This window comes from Tripterygium wilfordii, chromosome 16 (genome assembly GCF_013401445.1).
Source record: "Tripterygium wilfordii isolate XIE 37 chromosome 16, ASM1340144v1, whole genome shotgun sequence".
Taxonomy (NCBI): Eukaryota; Viridiplantae; Streptophyta; class Magnoliopsida; order Celastrales; family Celastraceae; genus Tripterygium; species Tripterygium wilfordii.
In genome coordinates, this window is record NC_052247.1 from 7,001,971 (window position 1) to 7,024,982 (window position 23,012).

Below are 23,012 nucleotides of genomic sequence, written 5' to 3' on the forward strand. Positions count from 1 at the left end.
AATTAAGCAATTCCAAAGCATCAAAGTGGACCATTGTACTCTATTTAGTGTTCTTAGAAGTCTAACATGCTTGTTTAGCTTTCGTCCAACGTTTCGTAAGGTAAAGATGTCAATAGACCAAGTTTTGTTTCAAATTGCACAACAACGTCAAAACCTCGTCTATTGAAAGAATTAAGCAATTCCAAAGCATCAAAGTGGATTGTTGTACTCTATTTAGTGTTCTTAGAAGTCTAACTTGCTAGTTTAGCTTTCGTGCAACGTTTCGTAAGGTAAAGATGCCAATAGACCAAGTTATGTTTGAAATTGCACGAAAACGTGAATAGCTCTTCTATGGAGAGAGTTGAGCAATTCCAAAGCATCAAAATGGACCGTTGCACTCTATTTAGTGATATTAGAAGTCTAACATTCTAGTTTAGCTTTCGTGCAACGTTTCGTAAGGTAAAGATGTCAATAGACCAAGTTATGTTTGCAATTGCACAAAAACATCAAAAGCTCGTCCATGGAGAGAGTTGAGCAATTCCAAAGCATCAAAGTGCACGGCTGTACACTATTTAGTGTTCTTAGAAGTCTAAGTTGCTAGTTTGGCTTTCGTGCAACATTTCGTATGGCAAAGATGCCAATAGACCAAGTTATGATTCAAATTGCACAAAAACGTCAAAACCTCGTCTATGGAGAGAATTGAGCAAATCCGAAGCATCAAAGTGGACCATTGTACTCTATTTAGGTTTCTTAGAATTCTAACATGCTAGTTTAGCTTTCGTCCAACGTGTCGTAAGGTAAAGATGCCAATAGACCAAGTTTTGTTTCAAATTACATAAAAACATCAAAAGCTCGTCTATTGAGAGAATTAACCAATTCCAAAGCATCCAGGTGGACCATTGTAGTCTATTTAGCGTTTTTAGAAGTCTAAGTTGCTAGTTTATCTGTCGTGCAACGTTCGTATGCTAAAGATGCCAATAGACCAAGTTATGATTCAAATTGCACAAAAATGTTAAAAGCTCATCTATGGAGAGAATTGAGCAATTCCAAAGCATCAAAGTGGACCGTTGTACTCTATTTATTGTTCTTACGAGCCTAGCATGCTAGTTTAGCTTTCGTGCAACGTTTCGTAAGGTAAAGATGCCAATACACCTAGTTATGTTTCAAATTGCACAAAAATATCTAAAGCCCCTCTATGCAGATAGTTGAGCAATTCCAAGGCATCAAAGTGTACCATTGTACTCTATTTAGTTTTCTTAGAAGTCTAGCATGCTAGTTTAGCTTTCGTGCAACGTTTCGTAAGGTAAAGATGCCAATAGACCAAGTTATGTTTCAAATTGCATAAAATCGTCATATGCTCTTCTATGGAGAGAGTTGAGCAATTCCAAAGTATCAAAGTGGACCATTGTACTCTATTTAGTATTCCTAGAAGTCTATCATGCGAGTTTTGCTTTTGTGCAACGTTTTGTAAGGTAAAGATGCCAATAGACCAAGTGATGTTTGAAATTGCACAAATACGTCAAAAGCTCGTCTATGGAGAGAGTTCAGCAATTCCAAGGCATCAAAGTGGACCGTTGTACTTTATTTAGTTTTCCTAGAAGTCTAACATGCTAGTTTAGCTTTCGTCTAATGTTTCGTACGGTAAAGATGCCAATAGACCAAGTTTTGTTTCAAATTGCACAAAAACGTCAAAAGCTCTTCTATTGAGAGAATTAAGCAATTCCAAAGCATCAAAGTGGACCGTTGTACTCTATTTAGTGTTCTTAGAAGTCTAACATGCTAGTTTAGCTTTCGTCCAACGTTTCGTAAGGTAAAGATGCCAATAGACCAAGTTATGTTTGCAATTACATAAAAACGTCAAAAGCTCATCTATGGCGAGAGTTGAGCAATTCCAAAGCATCAAAATGGACCATTGTACTCCATTAGTATTCCTAGAAGTCTAACATGCGAGTTTTGCTTTCGTGCAACGTTTCGTAAGGTAAAGATGCCAATACACCTAGTTATGTTTCAAATTGCACAAAAATATCTAAAGCTCCTTTATGCAGAGAATTGAGAAATTCCAAGGCATCAAAGTGTACCATTGTACTCTATTTAGTGTTCTTGGAAGTCTAGCATGTTAGTTTAGCTTTCGTGCAACGTTTCGTAACGTGAAGATGCCAATAGACCAAGTTACGTTTCAAATTGCTTAAAATCGTCAAATGCTCGTCTATGGAGAGAGTTGAGCAATTCCAAAGCATCAAAGTGGACCATTGTACTCTATTCAGTATTCCTAGAAGTCTATCATGCGAGTTTTGCTTTCGTGCAACGTTTTGTAAGGTAAAGATGCCAATAGACCAAGTGATATTTGAACTTGCACAAAAACGTCAAAAGCTCGTCTATGGAGAGAGTTAAGCAATTCCAAAGCGTCAAATGGACCGTTCTACTCTATTTAGTTTTCTTAGAAGTCTAACATGCTAGTTTAGCTTTCGTCCAATGTTTCGTAAGGTAGAGATGCCAATAGACCAAGTTTCGTTTCAAATTGCACAACAATGTCAAAAGCTTGTCAATTGAGAGAATTAAGCAAAGCCAAAGCATCAAAGTGGACCGCTGTATTTAGTGTTCTTAGAAGTCTAACTTGCTAGTTTAGCTTTCGTGCAACGTTTCGTAGGGTAAAGATGCCAATAGACCAAGTTAAGTTTGTAATTGCATAAAAACGTCAAAAGGTCGTCTATGGAGAGAGTTGAGCAAGTCCAAAGCATCAAAGTGGACCATTGTACTCTATTTAGTGTTATTAGAAGTCTAACATGCTAGTTTAGCTTTCGTGCAACGTTTCGTAAGGTAAAGATGCGAATAGACCAAGTTATGTTTGAAATTGCACAAAAATATCAAAAGCTCGTCAATGGAGAGAGTTGAGTAATTCCAAAGCATCAAAGGGCACGGTTGTACTCTATTTAGTGTTCTTAGAAGTCTAGCATGCTAGTTTAGCTTTCGTGCAACGTTTCGTAAGGTAAAGATGTCAATACACCGAGTTATGTTTCAAATTGCATAAAAACATGAAATGCTCTTCTATGGAGAGATTTGATCAATTCCAAAGCATCAAAGTGGATCGTTGTACTCTATTTAGTGTTATTAGAAGTCTAGCATGCTAGTTTAGCTTTTGTGCAACATTTCGTAAGCTAAAGTTACCAATAGACCAAGTTACGATTGAAATTGTACAAAAACGTCAAAAGCTCGTCTATAGGGGGAATTGACCAATTCCAAAGCATCAAAGTGAACCTCCGTACTCTATTTAGTGTTCTTAGAAGTCTAACATGCTAGTTTAACTTCCGTCCAACGTTTCGTAAGGTAAAGATGCCAATAGACCAAGTTATGTTTGCAATTGCATAAAAACATCGAAAGCTCGTCTATGGAGAGAGTTGAGAAATTCCAAAGCATCAAAGTGGACCATTGCACTCTATTTAGTATTCCTAGAAGTCTAACTTGTGAGTTTTGCTTTCGTGCAACGTTTCATAAGGTAAAGATGTCAATACACCTAGTTATGTTTCAAATTGCACAAAAACATCAAGAGCTCATCCATGGAGAGAGTTGAGCAATTGCAATGCATCAAAGTGGACCGTTGTACTCTATTTTGTGTTCTTAGAAGTCTAACATGCTTGTTTTGCTTTTGTGCAATGTTTCGTAAGGTAAATATGCCAATGGACGAAGTTATGTTTCAAATTGCACAAAAACGTGAAAAGCTCTTCTATGGAGAGAGTTGAACAATTCCAAAGCTTCAAAGTGGACCGTTGAACTCTATTTAGTGTTAGTTGAAGTCTAACATGCTAGTTTAGCTTTCGTGCAATGTTCGTAGGCCAAAGATGCCAATAGACTAAGTTATGTTTGAAATTGCACAAAAACATCAAAAGCTCGTCTACGGAGAGAGTTGAGTAATTCTAAAGCATCAAAGGGCACAGTTGTACTCTATTTAGTGTTCTTAGAAGTCTAGCATGCTAGTTTAGCTTTTGTGCAACATTTCGTAAGGTAAAGATGCCAATACACCGAGTCATGTTTCAAATTGGATAAAAACGTGAAATGCTCTTCTATGGAGAGATTTGATCAATTCCAAAGCATCAAAAGTGGATCGTTGTACTCTATTTAGTGTTATTAGAAGTCTAGCATGCTAGTTTAGCTTTTGTGCAACATTTCGTAAGCTAAAGTTACCGATAGACCAAGTTATGATTTAAATTGTACAAAAATGTCAAAAGCTCGTCTATAGGGGGAATTGACCAATTCCAAAGCATCAAAGTGAACCTTTGTACTCAATTTATTGTTCTTAGAAGTCTAACATGCTAGTTTAGCTTTCGTCCAACGTTTCGTAAGGTAAAGATGCCAATAGACCAAGTTATGTTTGCAATTGCATAAAAACGTCGAAAGCTCGTCTATGGAGAGAGTTGAGAAATTCGAAAGCATCAAAGTGGACCATTGCACTCTATTTAGTATTCCTAGAAGTCTAACATGCGAGTTTTGCTTTCGTTCAACGTTTCATAAGGTAAAGATGTCAATACACGTAGTTATGTTTCAAATTGCACAAAAACATCAATAGCTCATCTATGGAGATAGTTGAGCAATTGCAATGCATCAAAGTCGACCGTCGTACTCTATTTCGTGTTCTTAGAAGTCTAACATGCTTGTTTTGCTTTTGTGCAATGTTTCGTAAGGTAAATATGCCAATGGACGAAGTTATGTTTCAAATTGCACAAAAACGTGAAAAGCTCTTCTATGGAGAGAGTTGAACAATTCCAAAGCTTCAAAGTGGACCGTTGAACTCTATTTAGTGTTATTTGAAGTCTAACATGCTAGTTTAGCTTTCGTGCAATGTTCGTAGGCCAAAGATGCCAATAGACTAAGTTATGTTTGAAATTGCACAAAAACATCAAAAGCTCGTCTACGGAGAGAGTTGAGTAATTCTAAAGCATCAAAGGGCACAGTTGTACTCTATTTAGTGTTCTTAGAAGTCTAGCATGCTAGTTTAGCTTTTGTGCAACATTTCGTAAGGTAAAGATGCGAATACACCGAGTCATGTTTCAAATTGGATAAAAACGTGAAATGCTCTTCTATGGAGAGATTTGATCAATTCCAAAGCATCAAAAGTGGATCGTTGTACTCTATTTAGTGTTATTAGAAGTCTAGCATGCTAGTTTAGCTTTTGTGCAACATTTCGTAAGCTAAAGTTACCGATAGACCAAGTTATGATTTAAATTGTACAAAAACGTCAAAAGCTCGTCTATAGGGGGAATTGACCAATTCCAAAGCATCAAAGTGAACCTTTGTACTCTATTTATTGTTCTTAGAAGTCTAACATGCTAGTTTAGCTTTCGTCCAACGTTTCGTAAGGTAAAGATGCCAATAGACCAAGTTATGTTTGCAATTGCATAAAAACGTCGAAAGCTCGTCTATGGAGAGAGTTGAGAAATTCGAAAGCATCAAAGTGGACCATTGCACTCTATTTAGTATTCCTAGAAGTCTAACATGCGAGTTTTGCTTTCGTTCAACGTTTCATAAGGTAAAGATGTCAATACACGTAGTTATGTTTCAAATTGCACAAAAACATCAATAGCTCATCTATGGAGATAGTTGAGCAATTGCAATGCATCAAAGTCGACCGTTGTACTCTATTTCGTGTTCTTAGAAGTCTAACATGCTTGTTTTGCTTTTGTGCAATGTTTCGTAAGGTAAAGATGCCAATGGACGAAGTTATGTTTTAAATTGCACAAAAACGTGAAAAGCTCTTCAATGGAGAGAGTTGAGCAATTCCAAAGCATCAAAGTGGACAGTTGTACTCTATTTAGTGTTATTAGAAGTCTAACATGGTAGTTTAGCATTCGTCCAATGTTCGTAAGCCAAAGATGCCAATAGACTAAGTTATGATTGAAATTGCACAAAAACGTTAAAAGCTCATCTAAGGAGATAATTGTGCAATTCCAAACCATCAAAGTGCACCATTGTACTCTATTTAGTGTTCTCACAAGCCTCGCATATGCTAGTTTATCTTTCTTGCAACGTTTCGTAAGGTAAAGATGCCAATACCCCTAGTTATGTTTCAAATTGCACAAAAATATCTAAAGCTCCTTTATGCAGAGAGTTGAGCAATTCCAAGGCATCAAAGTGTAGCATTGGACTCTATTCAGTGTTCTTAGAAGTCTAGCATGCTAGTTTAGCTTTCGTGCAACGTTTTGTAAGGTAAAGATGCCAATAGACCAAGTTATGTTTGCAATTGCATAAAAACGTCAAAAGGTCGTCTATGGAGAGAGTTGAGCAATTCAAAAAATCAAAGTAGACCATTGTACTCTATTTAGTATTCCTAGAAGTCTAACATGCGAGTTTTGCTTTCGTACAACGTTTCGTAAGGTAAAGATCCCAATACACCTAGTTATGTTTCAAATTGCACAAAAACATCAAGAGCTCATCTATGGAGAGAGTTGAGCAATTGCAATGCATCAAAGTGGACCGTTGTACTCTATTTAGTTTTCTTAGAAGTCTAACATGCTTGTTTTGCTTTTGTGCAACGTTTCGTAAGGTAAACATGCCAATAGACGAAGTTATGTTTCAAATTGCACAAAAACATGAAAACCTCATCCATGGAGAGAGTTGAGCAATTCCAAAGCATCAAAGTGGACCGTTGTACTCTACTTAGTGTTATTAGAAGTCTAACTTGCTAGTTTAGCTTTCGTGCAACGTTCGTAAGCTAAAGATGCCAATGGACCAAGTTATCATTCGAATTGCACAAAAACATCAAGAGCTCATCTATGGAGAGAGTTGAGCAATTGCAATGCATCAAAGTGAACCGTTGTACTCTATTTAGTGTTCTTACAAGCGTAGCATGCTAGTTTAGCTTTCGTGCAACGTTTCGTAAGCTAAAGATGCCAATACACCTAGTTATGTTTCAAATTGCACAAAAATTTCAAAAGCTCCTCTATGCAGAGAGTTGAGCAATTCCAAGGCATCAAAGTGTACCATTGTAGTCTATTTAGTGTTCTTAGAAGTCTAGCATGCTAGTTTAGCTTTCGCGCAATGTTTCCTAACGTAAGGATGCCAATAGACCAAGTTATGTTTGAAATTGCATAAAATCGTCAAATGCTCGTCTATGGAGAGAGTTGAGCAATTCCAAAGCATCAAAGTGGACCATTGTACTCTATTTAGTTTTCTTAGAAGTCTAACACTCTAGTTTAGCTTTCGTCCAATGTTTCGTAAGGTAAAGATGCCAATAGACCAAGTTTTGTTTCAAATTCCACAAAAACATCAAAAGCTCGTCTATTGAGAGAATTAAGCAATTCCAAAGCATCAAAGTGGACCATTGTACTCTATGTAGTATTCCTAGAAGTCTATCATGCGAGTTTTACTTTCGTGCAACGTTTTGTAACGTAAAGATGCCAATAGATTGAGTGTTGTTTGCAATTGCATAAAAACGTCAAAAGGTCATCTATGGAGAGACTTGCGCAATCCCAAAGCATCAAAGTGGATCATTGTACTCTATTTAGTGTTATTAGAAGTCTAAATGCTAGTTTAGCTTTCGTGCAACGTTTCGTAAGGTAAAGATGCCAATACACCTAGTTATGTTTGAAATTGCACAAAAATATCTAAAGCCCCTCTATGCAGAGAGTTGAGCAATTCCAATGCATCAAAGTGTACCATTGTACTATATTTAGTGTTCTTAGAAGTCTAGCATGCTAGTTTAGCTTTCGTGCAACGTTTCATTAGGTAAAGATGCCAATAGGCCAAGTTATGTTTCAAATTGCATAAAATCATCAAATGCTCGTCTATGGAGAGAGTTGGGCAATCCCAAAGCATCAAAGTGCACCATTGTACTCTATTTAGTATTCCTAGAAGTCTATCATGCGAGTTTTTCTTTCGTGCAACGTTTTGTAAGGTAACGATGCCAATAGACCAAGTGATGTTTGAAATTGCACAAAAATGTCAAAAGTTAGTCCATGAAGAGAGTTGAGCAATTCCAAAGCATCGGAGTGGACTGTTAAAGTCTATTTAGTTTTCTTAGAAGTCTAACATGCTAGTTTAGCTTTCGTCCAACGTTTCGTAAGATAAAGATGCCAATAGACCAAGTTTTGTTTCAAATTGCACAACAACGTCAAAAGCTCATCTATTGAGAGAATTAAGCAATTCCAAAGCATCAAAGTGGACCGTTGTACTCTATTTAGTGTTCTTAGAAGTCTAACTTGCTAGTTTAGCTTTCGTGCAGCGTTTCGTAAGGTAAGGATACCAATGGACCAAGTTATGTTTGCAATTGCATAAAAACGTCAAAAGGTCATCTATGGAGAGAGTTGAGCAATTCCAAAGCATCAAAGTGGATCATTGTACTCTATTTAGTGTTATTAGAAGTCTAACATGCTAGTTTAGCTTTCGTGCAACGTTTCGTAAGGTAAAGATGCCAATAGACCAAGTTACGTTATAAATTGCGCAAAAGCGGGAATAGCTCTTCTATGGAGATAGTTGAGCAATTTCAAAGCATCAAAATGGACCGTTGCACTCTATTTAGTGTTACTAGCAGTCTAACATGCTAGTTTAGCTTTCGTGCAACGTTTTGTAAGGTAAAGATGCCAACAGACCAAGTTATATTTGAAATTGCACAAAAACGTCGAAAGCTCGTCTATGGAGAGAGTTGAGCAATTCCAAAGCATCAAAGTGGACGGCTGTACACTATTTAGTGTTCTTAGAAGTATAACTTGCTAGTTTAGCTTTCGTGTAACGTTTCGTAAGGTAAAGATGCCAATAGACCAAGTTATGATTCAAATTACACAAAAATGTCAAAAGCTCGTCTATGGAGAGAGTTGAGCAATTCCAAAGCATCAAAGTGGACCGTTCTGCTCTATTTAGTTTTCTTAGAAGTCTAACATGCTAGTTTAGCTTTCGTCCAATGTTTCATAAGGTAAAGATGCCAATAGACCAAGTTTTTTTTCAAATTGCACAAAAACGTCAAAAGCTCGGCTATGGAGAGAATTAAGCAATTCCAAAGCATCAAAGTGGACTGTTGTACTCTATTTAGTTTTCTTAGAAGTCTAACATGCTAGTTTAGCTTTCGTCCAACATTTCGCAAGGTAAAGATGCCATTAGACCAAGTTTTGTTTCAAATTGCACAAAAACGTAAAAAGCTCGTCTACTGAGAGAATGAAGAAATTCCTAAGCATCAAAGTGGACCGTTGTACTCTATTTAGTGTTCTTAGAACTCTAACATGCTAGTTTAGCTTTTGTCCAACGTTTCGTAAGCTAAAGATGTCAATAGACCAAGTTTTGTTTCAAATTGCACAACAACGTCAAAAGCTCGTCCATTGAGAGAATTAAGCAATTCCAAAGCATCAAAGTGGACCGTTGTACTCTATTTAGTGTTCTTAGAAGTCTAACTTGCTAGTTTATCTTTCGTGCAACGTTTCATAAGGTAAAGATGCCAATAGACCAAGTTATGTTTGAAATTGCACGAAAACGTGAATAGCTCTTCTTTGGAGAGAGTTGAGCAATTCCAAAGCATCAAAATGAACCGTTGCACTCTATTTAGTTTTATTAGAAATTTAGCATGCTAGTTTAGTTTTCGTGCAATGTTTCGTAACCTAAAGATGCCAATAGACCAAGTTACGTTTGAAATTGTACAAAAACATCAAAAGCTCGTCTATGGAGAGAGTTGAGCAATTCCAAAGCATCAAAGTGCACGGCTGTACACTATGTAGTGTTCTTAGAAGTCTAACTTGCTAGTTTGGCTTTCGTGCAACATTTCGCAAGGTAGAGACGCCAATAGACCAAGTTATGATTCAAATTGCACAAAAAGTCAAAAGCTCGTCTATGGATAGAATTGAGCAATTCCAAAGCATCAAAGTGGACTGTTGTACTCTATTTAGCTTTCTTAGAAGTCTAACATGCTAGTTTAGCTTTCGTCCAACCTTTCGTAAGGTAAAGATGCCAATAGATCAAGTTTTGTTTCAAATTGCATAAAAACGTCAAAAGCTCGTCTATTGAGAGAATTAAGCAATTCCAAAGCATCAAAGTGGACCGTTGTACTCTATTTAGTTTTCTTAGAAGTCTAACATGCTAGTTTAGCTTTCGTCCAACCTTTCGTAAGGTAAAGATGCCAATAGATCAAGTTTTGTTTCAAATTCGATAAAAACGTCAAAAGCTCGTCTATTGAGAGAATTAAGCAATTCCAAAGCATCAAAGTGGACCGTTGTAGTCTATTTAGTGTTCTTAGAAGTCTAACTTGCTAGTTCAGCTTCAACTTTCGTGCAACGTTCAAAAGGTAAAGATGCCAATAGTCCAAGTTATGATTTAAATTGACCAAAAACGTTAAAAGCTCATCTATGGAGAAAATCGCGCAATTCCAAAGCATCAAAGTGGACCGTTGTACTCTATTTAGTGTTCTTACGAGCCTGGCATGCTAGTTTAGCTTTCGTGCATCGTTTCGGAAGGTAAAGATGCCAATACACCTAGTTATGTTTGAAATTGCACAAAAATATCTAAAGCCCCTCTATGCAGAGAGTTGAGCAATTCCAATTCATCAAAGTGTACCATTTTACTCTATTTAGTGTTCTTAGAAGTCTAACATGCTAGTTTAGCTTTCGTGCAACGTTTCGTCAGGTAAAGATGCCAATAGGCCAAGTTATGTTTCAAATTGCATAAAATCATCAAATGCTCGTCTATGTAGAGAGTTGAGCAATCTTAAAGCATCAAAGTGGACCATTGTACTCTATTTAGTATTCCTAGAAGTCTATCATTCGAGTTTTGCTTTAGTGCAAGGTTTTGTAAGGTAAAGATGCCAATAGACCGAGTGATGTTTGAAATTACACAAAAATGTCAAAAGCTCGTCTATGGAGAGAGTTGAGCAATTCCAAAGCATCAAAGTGGACTGTTATAGTCTATATAGTTTTCTGAGAAGTCTAACAAGCTAGTTTAGGTTTCGTCCAACGTTTCGTAAGGTAAAGATGCCAATAGACCAAGTCTTGTCTCAAATTGCACAACAACGTCAAAAGCTCGTCTATTCAGAGAATTAGGCAATTCCAAAGCATCAAAGTGGACTGTTGTACTCTATTTAGTGTTCTTAGAAGTCTAACTTGCTAGTTTAGCTTTCGTGCAGCGTTTCGTAAGGTAAAGATGTCAATAGACCAAGCTATGTTTGCAATTGCATAAAAACGTCAAAAGGTCATCTATGGAGAGAGTTGAGCAATTCCAAAGCATCAAAGTGGATCATTGTACTCTATTTAGTGTTATTAGAAGTCTAACATGCTAGTTTAGCTTTCGTGCAATGTTTCGTAAGGTAAAGATGCCAATACACCTAGTTATGTTTGAAATTGCATAAAAATATCTAAAGCCCCTCTATGCAGAGAGTTGAGCTATTCCAATGCATCAAAGTGTACCATTGTACTCTATTTAGTGTTCTTAGAAGTCTAGCATGCTAGTTTAGCTTTCGTGCAACGTTTCATCAGGTAAAGATGCCAATAGGCCAAGTTATGTTTCAAATTGCATAAAATCATCAAATGCTCGTCTATGGAGAGAGTTGAGCAATCCCAAAGCATCAAAATGGACCATTGTACTCTATTTAGTATTCCTAGAAGTCTATCATGCGAGTTTTTCTTTCGTGCAATGTTTTGTAAGGTAACGATGCCAATAGACCAAGTGATGTTTGAAATTGCACAAAAATGTCAAAAGCTCGTCTATGGAGAGAGTTGAGCAATTCCAAAGCATCAGAGTGGACTATTAAAGTCTATTTAGTTTTCTTAGAAGTCTAACATGCTAGTTTAGCTTTCGTCCAACGTTTCGTAAGATAAAGATGCCTATAGACCAAGTTTTGTTTCAAATTGCACAACAACGTCCAAAAGCTCATCTATTGAGAGAATTAGGCAATTCCAAAGCATCAAAGTGGACCGTTGTACTCTATTTAGTGTTCTTAGAAGTGTAACTTGCTAGTTTAGCTTTCGTGCAGCGTTTCGTAAGGTAAAGATGCCAATAGGCCAAGTTATGTTTGCAATTGCATAAAAGCGTCAAAAGGTCATCAATGGAGAAAGTTGAGCAATTCCAAAGCATCAAAGTGGATCATTGTACTCTATTTAGTGTTATTAGAAGTCTAACATGCTAGTTTAGCTTTCGTGCAACGTTTCGTAAGGTAAAGATGCCAATAGACCAAGTTACGTTTGAAATTGCACAAAAGCGTGAATAGCTCTTCTATGGAGAGAGTTGAGCAATTTCAAAGCATCAAAATGGACCGTTGCACTCTATTTAGTGTTACTAGCAGTCTAACATGCTAGTTTAGCTTTCGTGCAACATTTCGTAAGGTAAAGATGCAAATAGACCAAGTTATATTTGAAATTGCACAAAAACGTCGATAGCTCGTCTATGGAGAGAGTTGAGCAATTCCAAAGCATCAAAGTGGACGGCTGTACACTATTTAGTGTTCTTAGAACTCTAAGTTGCTAGTTTAGCTTTCGTGTAACGTTTCGTAAGGTAAAGATGCCAATAGACCAAGTTATGATTCAAATTACACAAAAATGTCAAAAGCTCGTCTATGGAGAGAATTGAGAATTCCAAGGCATCAAAGTGGACGGTTGTGCTATATTTAGTGTTCTTACAAGTCTAGCATGCTAGTTTAGCTTTCGTGCAACGTTTCGTAAGGTAAAGATGCCAATGGACCAAGTTATGTTTGAAATTACGCAAAAATTTCAAAAGCTCGTCTATGGAGAGAGTTGAGCAATTCCAAAGCATCAAAGTGGACCGTTGTGCTCTATTTAGTTTTCTTAGAAGTCTAACATGCTAGTTTAGCTTTCGTCCAACGTTTCGTAAGATAAAGATGCCTGTAGACCAAGTTTTGTTTCAAATTGCACAATAACGTCAAAAGCTCATCTATTGAGAGAATTAGGCAATTCCAAAGCATCAAAGTGGACCGTTGTACTCTATTTAGTGTTCTTAGAAGTATAACTTGCTAGTTTAGCTTTCGTGCAGCGTTTCGTAAGGTAAAGATGCCAATAGACCAAGTTATGTTTGCAATTGCATAAAAGTGTCAAAAGGTCATCTATGGAGAGAGTTGAGCAATTCCAAAGCATCAAAGTGGATCATTGTACTCTATTTAGTGTTATTAGAAGTCTAACACGCTAGTTTAGCTTTCGTGCAACATTTCGTAAGGTAAAGATGCCAATAGACCAAGTTACGTTTGAAATTGCACAAAAGCGTGAATAGCTCTTCTATGGAGAGAGTTGAGCAATTTCAAAGCATCAAAATGGACCGTTGCACTCTATTTAGTGTTACTAGCAGTCTAACATGCTAGTTTAGCTTTCGTGCAACGTTTCGTAAGGTAAAGATGCAAATAGACCAAGTTATATTTGAAATTGCACAAAAACGTCGAAAGCTCGTCTATGGAGAGAGTTGAGCATTCCAAAGCATCAAAGTAGACGGCTGTACACTATTTAGTGTTCTTGGAAGTCTAACTTGCTAGTTTAGCTTTCGTGTAACGTTTCGTAAGGTAAAGATGCCAATAGACCACGTTATGATTCAAATTACACAAAAATGTCAAAAGCTCGTCTATGGAGAGAATTGAGAATTCCAAGGCATCAAAGTGGACGGTTGTACTATATTTAGTGTTCTTACAAGTCTAGCATGCTAGTTTAGCTTTCGTGCAACGTTTCGTAAGGTAAAGATGCCAATGGAACAAGTTATGTTTGAAATTACGCAAAAATTTCAAAAGCTCGTCTATGGAGAGAGTTGAGCAATTCCAAAGCATCAAAGTGGACCGTTGTGCTCTATTTAGTTTTCTTAGAAGTCTAACATGCTAGTTTAGCTTTCGTCCAACGTTTCGTAAGGTAAAGATGCCAATAGACCAAGTTTTTTTTGAAATTGCACAAAAACGTCAAAAGCTCGGCTATGGAGAGAATTAAGCAATTCCAAAGCAGTAAAGTGGACTGTTGTACTCTATTTACTTTTCTTAGAAGTCTAACATGCTAGTTTGGCTTTCGTCCAACGTTTCGTAAGGTAAAGATGCCAATAGACCAAGTTTTGTTTTAAATTGCACAAAAACGTCAAAAGCTTGTCTATTGAGAGAATTAAGAAATTCCAAAGCATCAAAGTGGACCGTTGTACTCTATTTAGTGTTCTTAGAACTCTAACATGCTAGTTCAGGTTTCGTCCAACGTTTCGTAAGGTAAAGATGCCAATAGACCAAGTTTTGTTTCAAATTGCACAACAACGTCAAAAGCTCGTCTATTGAGAGAATTAAGCAATTCCAAAGCATCAAAGTGGACCGTTGTACTTTATTTAGTGTTCTTAGAAGTCTAACTTGCTAGTTTATCTTTCGTGCAACATTTCGTAAGGTAAAGATGCCAATAGACCAAGTTTTGTTTCAAATTGCACAACAACGTCAAAAGCTCGTCTATTGAGAGAATTAAGCAATTCCAAAGCATCAAAGTGGACCGTTGTACTTTATTTAGTGTTCTTAGAAGTCTAACTTTCTAGTTTATCTTTCGTGGAACGTTTCGTAAGGTAAAGATGCCAATAGACGAAGTTATGTTTGAAATTGCACGAAAACGTGAATAGCTCTTCTTTGGAGAGAGTTGAGCAATTCCAAAGCATCAAAATGGACCGTTGCACTCTATTTAGTTTTATTAGAAATCTAGCATGCTAGTTTAGTTTTCGTGCAATGTTTCGTAAGCTAAAGATGCCAATAGACCAAGTTACGTTTGAAATTGGACAAAAACATCAAAAGCTCGTCTATGGAGAGAGTTGAGCAATTCCAAAGCATCAAAGTGGACGGCAGTACACTATTTAGTGTTCTTAGAAGTCTAACTTGCTAGTTTGGCTTTCGTGCAACATTTCGCAAGGCAAATATGCCAATAGACCAAGTTATGATTCAAATTGCACAAAAACGTCAAAAGCTCGTCTATGGACAGAATTGAGCAATTCCAAAGCATCACAGTGGACTGTTGTACTCTATTTAGTTTTCTTAGAAGTCTAACATGCTAGTTTAGCTTTCGTCCAACCTTTCGTAAGGTAAAGATGCCAATAGATCAAGTTTTCTTTCAAATTGCATAAAAACATCAAAAGCTCGTCTATTGAGAGAATTAAACAATTCCAAAGCATCAAAGTGGACCGTTGTACTCTATTTAGTTTTCTTAGAAGTCTAACATGCTAGTTTAGCTTTCGTCCAACCTTTCGTAAGGTAAAGATGCCAATAGATCAAGTTTTGTTTCAAATTGCATAAAAACGTCAAAAGCTCATCAATTGAGAGAATTAAGCAATTCCAAAGCATCAAAGTGGACCGTTGTAGTCTATTTAGTGTTCTTAGAAGTCTAACTTGCTACTTCTGCTTTAACTTTCGTGCAACGTTCGTAAGGTAAAGATGCCAATAGTCCAAGTTATGATTTAAATTGACCAAAAACGTTAAAAGCTCATCTATGGAGAAAATTGCGCAATTCCAAAGCATCAAAGTGGACCGTTGTACTCTATTTAGTGTTCTTACGAGCCTGGCATGCTAGTTTAGCTTTCGTGCATCGTTTTGGAAGGTAAAGATGCCAATACACCTAGTTATGTTTGAAATTGCACAAAAATATCTAAAGTCCCTCTATGCAGAGAGTTGAGCAATTCCAATGCATCAAAGTGTACCATTTTACTCTATTTAGTGTTCTTAGAAGTCTAACATGCTAGTTTAGCTTTCGTGCAACGTTTCGTCAGGTAAAGATGCCAATAGGCCAAGTTATGTTTCAAATTGCATAAAATCATCAAATGCTCGTCTATGGAGAGAGTTCAGCAATCTTAAAGCATCAAAGTGGACCATTGTACTCTATTTAGTATTCCTAGAAGTCTATCATGCGAGTTTTGCTTTCGTGCAACGTTTTGTAAGGTAAAGATGCCAATAGACCGAGTGATGTTTGAAATTGCACAAATACGTCAAAAGCTCGTCTATGGAGAGAGTTGAGCAATTCCAAAGCATCAAAGTGGACTGTTATAGTCTATATGGTTTTCTTAGAAGTCTAACATGCTAGTTTAGCTTTCGTCCAACGTTTCGTAAGGTAAAGATGCCAATAGACCAAGTTTTGTCTCAAATTGCACAACAACGTCAAAAGCTCGTCTATTCAGAGAATTAGGCAATTCCAAAGCATCAAAGTGGACCGTTGTACTCTATTTAGTGTTCTTAGAAGTCTAACTTGCTAGTTTAGCTTTCGTGCAGCGTTCCGTAAGGTAAAGATGTCAATAGACCAAGTTATGTTTGCAATTGCATAAAAACGTCAAAAGGTCATCTATGGAGAGAGTTGAGCAATTCCAAAGCATCAAAGTGGATCATTGTACTCTATTTAGTGTTATTAGAAGTCTAACATGCTAGTTTAGCTTTCGTGCAATGTTTCGTAAGGTAAAGATGCCAATACACCTAGTTATGTTTGAAATTGCATAAAAATATCTAAAGCCCCTCTATGCAGAGAGTTGAGCTATTCCAATGCATCAAAGTGTACCATTGTACTCTATTTAGTGTTCTTAGAAGTCTAGCATGCTAGTTTAGCTTTCGTGCAACGTTTCATCAGGTAAAGATGCCAATAGGCCAAGTTATGTTTCAAATTGCATAAAAGCATCAAATGCTCGTCTATGGAGAGAGTTGAGCAATCCCAAAGCATCAAAGTGGACCATTGTACTCTATTTAGTATTCCTAGAAGTCTATCATGCGAGTTTTTCTTTCGTGCAACGTTTTGTAAGGTAACGATGCCAATAGAGCAAGTGATGTTTGAAATTGCACAAAAATGTCAAAAGCTCGTCTATGGAGAGAGTTGAGCAATTCCAAAGCATCAGAGTGGACTGTTAAAGTCTATTTAGTTTCCTTAGAAGTCTAACATGCTAGTTTAGCTTTCGTCCAACGTTTCGTAAGATAAAGATGTGAATAGACCAAGTTTTGTTTCAAATTACACAACATCGTCAAAAGCTCATCTATTGAGAGAATTAAGCAATTCCAAAGCATCAAAGTGGACCGTTGTACTCTATTTAGTGTTCTTAGAAGTCTAACTTGCTAGTTTAGCATTCATGCAGCGTTTCGTAAGGTAAAGATGCCAATAGACCAAGTTATGTTTGCAATTACATAAAAACGTCAAAAGGTCATCTATGGAGAGAGTTGAGCAATTCCAAAGCATCAAAATGGACCATTGCACTCTATTTAGTGTTACTAGCAGTCTAACATGCTAGTTTAGCTTTCGTGCAACGTTTCGTAAGGTAAAGATGCCAATAGACCAAGTTATATTTGAAATTGCACAAAAAGTCGAAAGCTCGTCTATAGAGAGAGTTGAGCAATTCCAAAGCATCAAAGTGGACGGCTGTACACTATTTAGTGTTCTTAGAAGTCTAACTTGCTAGTTTATCTTTCGTGTAACGTTTCGTAAGGTAAAGATGCGAATAGACCAAGTTATGATTCAAATTACACAAAAATGTCAAAAGCTCGTCTATGGAGAGAATTGAGAATTCCAAGGCATCAAAGTGGACGATTGTACTATATTTAGTGTTCTTACAAGTCTAGCATGCTAGTTTAGCTTTCGTGCAACGTTTCGTAAGGTAAAGATGCCAATGGACCAAGTTATGTTTGAAATTATGCAAAAATGTCAAAAGCTCGTCTATGGAGAGAGTTGAGCAATTCCAAAGCATCAATGTGGACCGTTGTGCTCTATTTAGTTTTCTTAGAAGTCTAACATGCTAGTTTAGTTTTCGTCCAACGTTTCGTAAGGTAAAGATGCCAATAGACCAAGTTTTGTTTCAAATTGCACAAAAACGTCAAAAGCTCTGCTATGGAGAGAATTCAGCAATTCCAAAGCATCAAAGTGGACTGTGGTACTCTATTTAGTTTTCTTAGAAGTCTAACATGCTAGTTTAGCTTTCGTCCAACGTTTCGCAAGGTAAAGATGCCAATAGACCAAGTTTTGTTTTAAATTGCACAAAAACGTCAAAAGCTCGTGTATTGAGAGAATTAAGCAATTCCAAAGCATCAAAGTGGACCGTTGTACTCTATTTAGTGTTCTTAGAACTCTAACATGCTAGTTTTGCTTTCGTCCAACGTTTCGTAAGGTAAAGATGCCAATAGACCAAGTTTTGTTTCAAATTGCACAACAACGTCAAAAGCTCGTCTATTGAGAGAATTAAGCAATTCCAAAGCATCAAAGTGGATCGTTGTACTCTATTTAGTGTTCTTAGAAGTCTAACTTGCTAGTTTATCTTTCGTGCAACGTTTCGTAAGGTAAAGATGCCAATAGACCAAGTTATGACTGAAATTGTACGAAAACGTGAATAGCTCTTCTTTGGAGAGAGTTGAGCAATTCCAAAGCATCAAAATGAACCGTTGCACTCTATTTATTTTTATTAGAAATCTAGCATGCTAGTTTAGTTTTCGTGCAATGTTTCGTAAGGTAAAGATGCCAATAGACCAAGTTACGTTTGAAATTGCACAAAAAATCAAAAGCTCATCTATGGAGAGAGTTGAGCAATTCCAAAGCATCAAAGTGGACGGCTGTACACTATTTAGTGTTCTCAGAAGTCTAACTTGCTAGTTTGGCTTTCGTGCAACATTTCGCAAGGAAAATATGCCAATAGACCAAGTTATGATTCAAATTGCACAAAAACGTCAAAAGCTCGTCTATGGACAGAATTGAGTAATTCCAAAGCATCAAAGTGGACTGTTGTACTCTATTAGTTTTCTTAGAAGCATCAAAGTGGACTGTTGTATTCAACTTAAACTTTCGTGCAACGTTCGTAAGGTAAAGATGCCAATAGTCCAAGTTATGATTTAAATTGACCAAAAACATTAAAAGCTCATCTATGGAGAAAATTGCGCAATTCCAAAGCATAAAAGTGGACCGTTGTACTCTATTTAGTGTTCTTACGAGCCTGGCATGCTAGTTTAGCTTTCGTGCATCGTTTCGGAAGGTAAAGATGCCAATAAACCTAGTTATGTTTGAAATTGCACAAAAATATATAAAGCCCCTCTATGCAGAGAGTTGAGCAATTCCAATGCATCAAGGTGTACCATGTTACTCTATTTAGTGCGCTTAGAAGTCTAGCATGCTAGTTTAGCTTTCGTGCAACGTTTCGTCAGGTAAAGATGCCAATAGGCCAAGTTATGTTTCAAATTGCATAAAATCATCAAATGCTCATCTATGGAGAGAGTTGAGCAATCCCAAAGCATCAAAGTGGACCATTGTACTCTATTTAGTATTCCTAGAAGTCTATCATACGAGTTTTGCTTTCGTGCAACGTTTTGTAAGGTAAAGATGCCAATGGACCAATTGATGTTTGAAATTGCACAAAAATGTCAAAAGCTCGTCAATGGAGAGAGTTGAGCAATTCCAAAGCATCAAAGTGGACCGTTGTGCTCTATTTAGTGTTCTTAGAAGTGTAACTTGCTAGTTTGGCTTTCGTGCAGCGTTTCGTAAGGTAAAGATGCCAATAGACCAAGTTATGTTTGCAATTGCATAAAAACGTCAAAAGGTCATCTATGGAGAGAGTTGAGCAATTCCAAAGCATCAAAGTGGATCATTGTACTCTATTTAGTGTTATTAGAAGTCTAACATGCTAGTTTAGCTTTCGTGCAACGTTTCGTAAGGTAAAGATGCCAATAGACCAAGTTACGTTTGAAATTGCACAAAAGCGTGAATAGCTCTTCTCTGGAGAGAGTTGAGCAATTTCAAAGCATCAAAATGGACCGTTGCACTCTATTGAGTGTTATTAGAAGTCTAACATGCTAGTTTAGCTTTCGTGCAACGTTTCGTAAGGTAAAGATGCCAATAGACCAATTTATATTTGAAATTGCACAAAAAGTCGAAAGCTCGTCTATGGAGAGAGTTGAGTAATTCCAAAGCATCAAAGCGGACGGCTGTACACTATTTAGTGTTCTTAGAAGTCTAAGTTGCTAGTTTAGCTTTCGTGTAACGTTTCGTAAGGTAAAGATGCCAATAGACCAAGTTATGATTCAAATTACACAAAAATGTCAAAAGCTCGTCTATGGAGAGAATTGAGAATTCCAAGGCATCAAAGTGGATGGTTGTACTATATGTAGTGTTCTTACAAGTCTAGCATGCTAGTTTAGCTTTCGTGCAACGTTTCGTAAGGTAAAGATGCCAATGGACCAAGTTATGTTTGAAATTACGCAAAAATGTCAAAAGCTCGTCTATGGAGAGAGTTGAGCAATTCCAAAGCATCAAAGTGGACCGTTGTGCTCTATTTAGTTTTCTTAGAAGTCTGACATGCTAGTTTAGCTTTCGTCCAACGTTTCGTAAGCTAAAGATGCCAATAGACCAAGTTTTGTTTCAAATTGCACAAAAACGTCAAAAGCTCGGCTATGGAGAGAATTAAGCAATTCCAAAGCATCAAAGTGAACCGTTGTACTCTATTTAGTTTTCTTAGAAGTCTAGCATGCTAGTTTAGCTTTCGTCCAACGTTTCATAAGGTAAAGATGCCAATAGACCAAGTTTCGTTTTAAATTGCACAAAAACGTCAGAAGCTCGTCTATTGAGAGAATTAAGCAAATCCAAAGCATCAAAGTGGACCGTTGTACTCTATTTAGTGTTCTTAGAACTCTAACATGCTAGTTTAGCTTTCGTCCAACGTTTCGTAAGGTAAAGATGCCAATAGCCCAAGTTTTGTTTCGAATTGCACAACAACGTCAAAAGCACGTCTATTGAGAGAATTAAGCAATTTCAAAGCATCAAAGTGGACCGTTGTACTCTATTTACAGTTCTTAGAAGTCTAACTTGCAAGTTTAGCTTTCGTGCATCGTTTCGTAAGGTAAAGATGCCAATAGACCAAGTTACGTTTGAATTGCACAAAAACATCAAAAGCTCGTCTATGGAGAGAGTTGAGCAATTCCAAAGCATCAAAGTGGACGGCTGTACACTATTTAGTGTTCTTAGAAGTCTAAATTGCTAGTTTGGCTTTCGTGCAACATTTCGCAAGGCAAAGATGCCAATAGACCAAGTTATGATTCAAATTGCATAAAAACGTCAAAAGCTCGTCTATGGACAGAATTGAGCAATTCCAAAGCATCAAAGTGGACTGTTGTGCTCTATTTAGTTTTCTTAGAAGTCTAACATGCTAGTTTGGCTTTCGTCCAACCTTTCGTAAGGTAAAGATGCCAATAGATCAAGTTTTGTTTCAAATTGCATAAAAACGTCAAAAGCTCGTCTATTGAGAGAATTAAGCAATTCCAAAGCATCAAAGTGGACCGTTGTGGTCTATTTTGTCTTCTTAGAAGTCTAACTTGCTAGTTCAACTTCAACTTTCGTGCAACGTTCGTAAGGTAAAGATGCCAATAGTCCAAGTTATGATTTAAATTGACCAAAAACGTTAAAAGCTCATCTATGGAGAAAATTGCGCAATTCCAAAGCATCAAAGTGGACCGTTGTACTCTATTTAGAGTTCTTACGAGCCTGGCATGCTAGTTTAGCTTTCGTGCATCGTTTCGGAAGGTAAAGATGCCAATACACCTAGTTATGTTTGAAATTTAACAAAAATATCTAAAGCCCCTCTATGCAGAGAGTTGAGCAATTCCAATGCATCAAGGTGTACCATGTTACTCTATTTAGTGTGCTTAGAAGTCTAGCATGCTAGTTTAGCTTTCGTGCAACGTTTCGTCAGGTAAAGATGCCAATAGGCCAAGTTATGTTTCAAATTGCATAAAATCATCAAATGCTCATCTATGGAGAGAGTTGAGCAATCCCAAAGCATCAAAGTGGACCATTGTACTCTATTTAGTATTCATAGAAGTCTATCATACGAGTTTTGCTTTCGTGCAACGTTTTGTAAGGTAAAGATGCCAATGGACCAATTGATGTTTGAAATTGCACAAAATTGTCAAAAGCTCGTCTATGGAGAGAGTTGAGCAATTCCAAAGCATCAAAGTGGACTGTTATAGTCTATTTAGTTTTCTAGAAGTCTAACTTGCTAGTTTAGCTTTCGTCCAACGTTTCGTAAGGTAAAGATGTCAATAGACCAAATTTTGTTTCAAATTGCACAACAACGTCAAAAGCTCGTCTATTGAGAGAATTAAGCAATTCCAAAGCATCAAAGTGGACCGTTGTGCTCTATTTAGTGTTCTTAGAAGTCTAACTTGCAAGTTTGGCTTTCGTGCAGCGTTTCGTAAGGTAAAGATGCCAATAGACCAAGTTATGTTTGCAATTGCATAAAAACGTCAAAAGGTCATCTATGGAGAGAGTTGAGCAATTCCAAAGCATCAAAGTGGATCATTGTACTCTATTTAGTGTTATTAGAAGTCTAACATGCTAGTTTAGCTTTCGTGCAACGTTTCGTAAGGTAAAGATGCCAATAGACCAAGTTACGTTTGAAATTGCACAAAAGCGTGAATAGCTCTTCTCTGGAGAGAGTTGAGCAATTTCAAAGCATCAAAATGGACCGTTGCACTCTATTGAGTGTTATTAGAAGTCTAACATGCTAGTTTAGCTTTCGTGCAACGTTTCGTAAGGTAAAGATGCCAATAGACCAATTTATATTTGAAATTGCACAAAATGTCGAAAGCTCGTCTATGGAGAGAGTTGAGTAATTCCAAAGCATCAAAGTGGACGGCTGTACACTATTTAGTGTTCTTAGAAGTCTAAGTTGCTAGTTTAGCTTTCGTGTAACGTTTCGTAAGGTAAAGATGCCAATAGACCAAGTTATGATTCAAATGACACAAAAATGTCAAAAGCTCGTCTATGGAGAGAATTGAGAATTCCAAGGCATCAAAGTGGATGGTTGTACTATATGTAGTGTTCTTACAAGTCTAGCATGCTAGTTTAGCTTTCGTGCAACGTTTCGTAAGGTAAAGATGCCAATGGACCAAGTTATGTTTGAAATTACGCAAAAATGTCAAAAGCTCGTCTATGGAGAGAGTTGAGCAATTCCAAAGCATCAAAGTGGACCGTTGTGCTCTATTTAGTTTTCTTAGAAGTCTGACATGCTAGTTTAGCTTTCGTCCAACGTTTCGTAAGCTAAAGATGCCAATAGACCAAGTTTTGTTTCAAATTGCACAAAAACGTCAAAAGCTCGGCTATGGAGAGAATTAAGCAATTCCAAAGCATCAA